Source organism: Ipomoea nil, unplaced genomic scaffold (genome assembly GCF_001879475.1).
Source record: "Ipomoea nil cultivar Tokyo-kokei standard unplaced genomic scaffold, Asagao_1.1 scaffold2957, whole genome shotgun sequence".
In the NCBI taxonomy this organism is placed as follows: Eukaryota; Viridiplantae; Streptophyta; class Magnoliopsida; order Solanales; family Convolvulaceae; genus Ipomoea; species Ipomoea nil.
In genome coordinates, this window is record NW_017619385.1 from 2,611,489 (window position 1) to 2,618,080 (window position 6,592).

Below are 6,592 nucleotides of genomic sequence, written 5' to 3' on the forward strand. Positions count from 1 at the left end.
ATAGTTCATTGGCATGGTCTCTTTCATCTTAAGGTGGCAGAAGCTGTTACCATAAGAGATGCCCTAAAATGATTGAAAAGTAAAGAGTTAAAAATATCCTAATTAAGTCAAATGACCTACTTGTCATCCAAAGCCTGAAGAATATTTGTAACAACTCTTCATTTGCTCTTGTACTTGAAGACATTTGAAAATTAGCTAATGATTTCTCTAGAATTAACTTTATATTTGTTAAGTGACTTGCGAACATGACAATTCATTTATTAGCTTGAGGTGTCGTCTTTAATGCTGATCATAGGGAGTGGACAAATAGCGCTCCCGTTTTCCTTTCTATTACCTTATCGGTTGATGCTACATAATGATAATTGGAGTTTATTTTCAAAAAAAAAAAAAAAAAAAAAAAGAGAAGGGAAAGGGTTAAATAGGCCCCTAAACATTTCGCTAAAAGCCAATTAGGTCCACAAACTTTTAAAAGTGCAATTGAACACATGAACCCACAATTTTGAGTCATCGACCCCATTAGCCAGTTACCTCTCCGGTAAGTGCCAGTAACTGTCCCCGTGGTACCACATAAGCTTTGTTTTAATTTCTTTTTCTCGCCACATAAGCATAAATTAAAAAATTAAATTAAAGAAAATAAAAGAAAACTGAAAATCAGGATTCAGCCCTAATCCAGCATTCGTTGTCCAACCTCTTTCGTCCAGCGCTAATCCACGACCATCGCTCCTCGCTCCACCACCATCGACATAATCGCAGTAATAAGAATTGAATCTTGATTACTGCTTTGACTATTGCAGTAATTGCTCCACCGCTCTCTTTACAATGCCTTGATTGTCGTAGTAATCGCAACTCCACCACCATCGACGCTCCACCACCCTTCACCACCATCGACGCTTCATTGGCGCTCCACTCCATCACAAATTGGAGATTTTTTTTTCTTTTACCACTAATATGCTACCACTGGTTTTAAGGTTTAGTTTAGTTTAGTTTAGTGTTTTTTTTTTTTTTTTCTATTTCTTCTACTAGTAAGTATTTAGTGTTTCTACCGTAGATGGGCAATATAAATTTGTTTATGCTACCACTGATATAAGAATTTGTTTATGGGTATAGAAAAAATAAAGCTTTTTATATCTTTAGGGTGAATGGGCATTAGCTTTCAAAATATGCTTATTTGTTTATCTTTGAGTGTATTTGTTTATAGATTGGGTCCCATTATGTTGTCTATAGTGGAGACATTTTGGGTATTGTGGTCCTGATGAATGCATTCCAATAAGTGTAGTTGTATTTTATATATTGCCTTTGTATTGTGGTCCCTATATTTATGTTGCCTTTGTATACTACTAGTACAAAGAATTCTATTTGTTAATGTTCTAGTAGCTTTCTATACTTGTGGGGACAATATACTGCTAGTACATATTTGTCTTTGTATTTGTTTAAGATTCAATTTGCTGTTCATAGTCCAATGGGGCTGAGTTTGAATTTGTAACTTGATACTGACATCTGCAGTTTGGAATTCTTATACTTGACAAATGTTTTCTTAATTATTGTATTTTTTTTTATTTTTTTTTGCAGTATGCTTTTTGTACTCCAGTTAGAATATTTTTAATACAATTTAACATGTCTTTATTTTGTAGGATGTATTCCATTGTTGAAATAAGAATTCACCATGGTGGAAATTTGTCCAAGAACCTGTTATGGATTATGTAGATGGTGGGGTGGAAACAGTGACAATGGACCCTGATTTTTTTTTTTAATCATATCCTCACTTATTAAAATTTATTAAGGAGGACATGTATGGTAAAATATTGTCTCTGTCATTTAAACTACCGCATGAGAGTTTGAAGAGCCTACAGTTGTTGAATAATGATAGAAGTACATTGCACGTGAGTTACTTGGCTTAACATTGGGGTGCAATTGACTTGTCTGTTGAGCATGAGATAGATGATGCAGAGGTTGTTCAAAATTTACCTTTACCAAAATCTGAGCATGCAGATGATATTCAAGAAGATGTTGAAGTATAAGTGATCCTAGTGTGGGTACTCGGGGTAAATAATGATCCTAGTGTTGTTAGTTAAGTAGAGAATGAACAAGTTTAATCTAGTGGTGATGAAGAAGCTGATTTGGAAAGCAGTCATGAAGATGGAGATTCTGATTTGGAAAGAAGTCCTCAAGATGAGGCTGATTTTGTTGATGCTGAGTATCGTAATGCAAAAAAATAATGAGGAGGAAATTCGAAGGGCTAGAGCAGAAGGTGACACTGAAAATGTAGGTTTGGGTGAGAAAGATGATGTGCAAAGTCAGTATTATGACTCTGATGACCCCTTGAGTTATCAATCTGAAAAAGAAGAGGTAGAAGCATCATTTGAGCAAACCACCAATGCAACAAGTAGATTTAAATACCCTTCGTACAATCCAAATGTAGATTCAGTTGAGCTTGAAGTGGGTACCCTATATGATGATGGGAAACAATTTAAAAAGGCAATGACAAATTATGTAGTGTACTCAAAGAGAAATATCTACTTTGTGAGGAATGAGCCAAAGCGCGTGTCCTTTGCATGTGACTAGCCTTGCCCATTTCAAGCTCATGGATCATGAGATGACACTTTCAAGTGTTTTCAACTTCAAACAGTTACTACGGAGCACATGTGCAATCTAAAATACAGCTTGAGAATAGTAAGCCAAGCGCGGATAGATGATATGTATGTGGATAAGAATCATAAGATAAGAGACAACCCTTCAATTGGACCAGTAGAATTGAAAAAACACATCCAGTCAGAACTAAAACTAAATGTGGGAATCTTCATGGTAAAGAGGGAAATCAAAGCTGTATTGAAGAAAATTGATGCTGGTTTTCAAGACCAATTTTGTAGAATAAGGGATTATGCTGCTGAATGTATCAACTATAATCCTGGTACCACTACTGTTGTAAAAACCAATAAAACAACACCCGAAAGTCCTTGTGTTTTTTTAGAGATTTTACGTTTGTTTTGGAGCTGTAAATAATGGATTTTTAGAAGGATGTAGGAAAGTGATTGGGTTGGATGGATGCTTTCTGAAAGGAATGTTGAAAGGTGAAATATTAAGTGTTGCTGGTAGAGATGTTAACAACCAAATGTATCTTATAGTATTGGGGATTGTAGAGATAGAAAATACTGATTCTTGGCGTTGGTTTATTGGGCTATTGAAGGCAGATTGGGGCATCACTAATACTTCCCCTTGGACTATAATTAGTGACCAACAGAAGATAAAGAATAAATTAATACAAAACCATTTGTAACACTTTATTTAAGTCTTGGACTGTACTTATTTTGTTTGTAATATTTTGTAGGGATTAACATATGTGATTCAAGAGTTGTTTCCTGACACTGAGCATCGTGACTGTGCAAGACATGTGTACGCCAATTGGAGTAAGTTGCATAGAGGCAAAGTGTTGAAATACCACTTTTGGATGTGTGCAAAGGATACCACTGAACCTCAATTCCAAGAACAAATGAAATGTTTAGGAAATATGGACCCTACAACAAAAGTTGACTTAGAAAGGTAATGTATTAGAACTGTGCTTTATATATGCAGAAAATGACTTAGAATTGTGCTTTATATATGCTGAAAATGACTTAGAATTTGTGTTTGTTTGGTGTATACTATTTTAAGGTACCCTCCAAGATTTTGGTGCAAGGCTTTCTTTAGAACGAATGTCAAGTGTGATATTGTGGATAACAATCTCAGTGAGGCTTTTAATGACACCTTTTTGAAAGCAAGAGTGAAGCCCATTATCCCTATGTTGGAAGACATAAACGTAGGGGTGATGCGGATGATTGCAAAAAAAATTAAATTGGTAAAAAGCTGGACTGGAAATTATGGACCATTGGTTATGAAGAAGCTGAATACAAATATTCATGAAAGTATGGGATGGAATGTAAGTTAAATTTCAGTTTAGCCTTAGTATATATGCTAAACTAATACTAATTTAATCTTCGGTGATATGTTGAATCTGTGTTGCCTTAATATATACTAATTTAATTTGTGTTGATATGCTAAATCTCTGTTGCCTTAATATACTAAGTTAATCTGTGTTGAATATGTAAAATATGTGTTGGAACTGACTTAAAATCTGTGTTGCATATGTGAAATCTGTGTTGGAATTGACTTAAAATATGTGTTGAATATGTATATATGTAGAAAATGACTTACAATTGCCTGAATCTGTGTTGCCTTAGTATATATGCTGAAACTAATATATGCTTAATATATGGCTGATGCTTGTGGTTAAATACATCATGATATGTTGATTTCAATGGAGATGATGGTTATGGAATTAAGAAAGGGAGACAATAATTCAAGGTCAAACTTGCAGGTAGAAGCTGCTCATGCAGGGCATGAGATCTTTCAGGTATACCATGCCCACATGCAATATGTGCGATCTTCGACATTGGAAGGGGACCTCAAGACTACATTGACTCATGCTATTCAAAAGAGACTTATCTAAGGGCCCATGCACTTCAACCAATGAATGGCGAGTTATTCTGGCCAAAGACACAAAATGATGAGATACTTGTTCCAATTCCAAAAAAAAAAATTACTAGAAGACCAAAGAGAAAATGAACGCGTGAGGCAAGTGGCAGTCCATCTCGTCCTAAGAAAAACACATCAACTACCGGTAACACTACCTCTACCTTAGCAAAGAAAATAATATCAAAGAAGGGAAAAGTGATACGTTGTTCTCTTTGTAAGACCCCGAGCCATTATAAACCACAATGTCCTAATAGGAATGTAAGTAGTCCAACAACTTTTTTGTTCTCGTTATACTTGTAATTGTTATTACAATAATAGCTTATACTCATTTCCTTTGTTGTAGCTTGGTCAATCACAGGAGCCAGTCATTCACCCTGGATCAAACTCAAGCAATCAAGCCTCTCAAGCATCAATGAACTAATGAACTAACTTAGTTTATTTTTGGTAGATTTTGTTGTATGAACTTATAGTAAGGTCTTGGCAGATTGTATCTCTTTTTGGTGGATTGTATATCTTCGCAGCTTGTAATCTCTGTTGGTGGATTGTATATTTTGCTGGTATGTTTTGGCAGATTGAAACTAAAATGTAGTTACGCAGAGGCTGTGACTAAAATTTAGTTAAGTTCTTGGCATATTGTGTCTCTTTTGTTGGCTTGAATCTTTGGCAGATTGTATCTGTTTTGGAAAACACTTTGACACTTCTTGTACATTCTTTATTAGATACTCAACTAAGACAAGTTTAAACTACAAAATATATATATATATATATATATATATATATATATATATATATATATAAACTTCATTCAAGATCTAATACATGGCTTAACTAGAAACATACATCCATATGACAACAAAAATAAACTAAATCAATATATTACTAAACTATAGCAAACACATCATAGAACCATAAAGTTTTATTTTTTTTTAATTTTTTTTTATTTTTTTTTATTTTTTTTTTATTTTAAAGAATTGCGATACTCTTCATTACGAGTAGTACATGTTTTAAAAAAAAAAATTGAAATGATATTTTGAAGGGTAAATCAACAGCGCAACCCCTATATATACAGTGAAAGAAATCAAGAACACCCTCCTTTCCTCTCAGCGCATTCCATAGGTACATCCTTCAATCTCAGATTTTGCTTCGATCATTGCTTTCCCCTCGATATCATTGCTTCGATCGGCACTTTTTCATGGTTATTTGTGAAATTAAACAGTTGAATTGCTATGACACTTTACCGTGAAAGAAATCAAGAAGACCTTCCTTTCCTCTCAGCGCATTCCATAGGTACATCCTTCAATCTCAGATTTTGCTTCGATCCTTGCTTTTCCCTCGATATCATTGCTTCAATCGGCACTTTTTCCTTTTGTGCAGCAAGCTAATACTTTTTGGCTTAAGGGCCAATCCTTCAGCACAACGAAATTTAGCAGCTTTCGGATCCCCATACATATTAGCTTCAGTAGCATGATTAACATTTCCCAAGGCAAAAATCGCACCGCTAAGGATTACTATCCTCTTCACCTTGCTTGTAAAGGATGAGTCCTTTTTAACAGCCTTTAGTGCCTCAGGGCTACCCTCTGTCACCGGGACATCTGAACGTCCAGTAACCTCACACTATCCATTTTCAATATCAGGCTCCTTCACATCTACATGGAAGGTAGGTCGGCTCCCTTTTTTCTAACCGGGCCTTTGAATCCCCGCCGATGAGTTCAGATCTAAAATCCCGCCGATGAGTTCAGATCTGAATCCCCGCCGACGAGTTCAGATCTGAATCCCCGCCGACGAGTTCAGAGCTGAATCCCCGCATCCCCGACAAGACACCAACAGGCGAAGAGATCTAGAGAGAAGTGGTTCTGCAAAACAAAAGTACAGAACCTAGAACCATAAAGTTTTGCCCTTTGTTGCAAATTTACAACACAGCTATTCCTATAACAATTATAAAACCAATTATTATGTTTCTTTGTCTTTTTTTTCCTTTCAACTTCAGCTTGAAAACTTTCTCAACATCACTTTATAATTGTTAAATTTTCTCGATAATTTCTAACTTCATCTTTTTCAACTCTATTCCAACTATTTAAAAAAA

The 6,592-nt window shown here is 35.2% G+C and overlaps 1 long non-coding RNA gene across 1 annotated transcript; it reads left to right on the top strand.

Moving 5' to 3' along the window:
* The first annotated feature begins 3,306 nt into the window (after positions 1–3,306).
* On the top strand, positions 3,307–5,078 carry LOC109162771. The gene is made up of 4 exons (XR_002051151.1): positions 3,307–3,537; positions 3,649–3,913; positions 4,352–4,767; positions 4,853–5,078. It is a non-coding gene; the product is annotated as an uncharacterized LOC109162771 (long non-coding RNA).
* Positions 5,079–6,592: the final 1,514 nt, after the last annotated feature.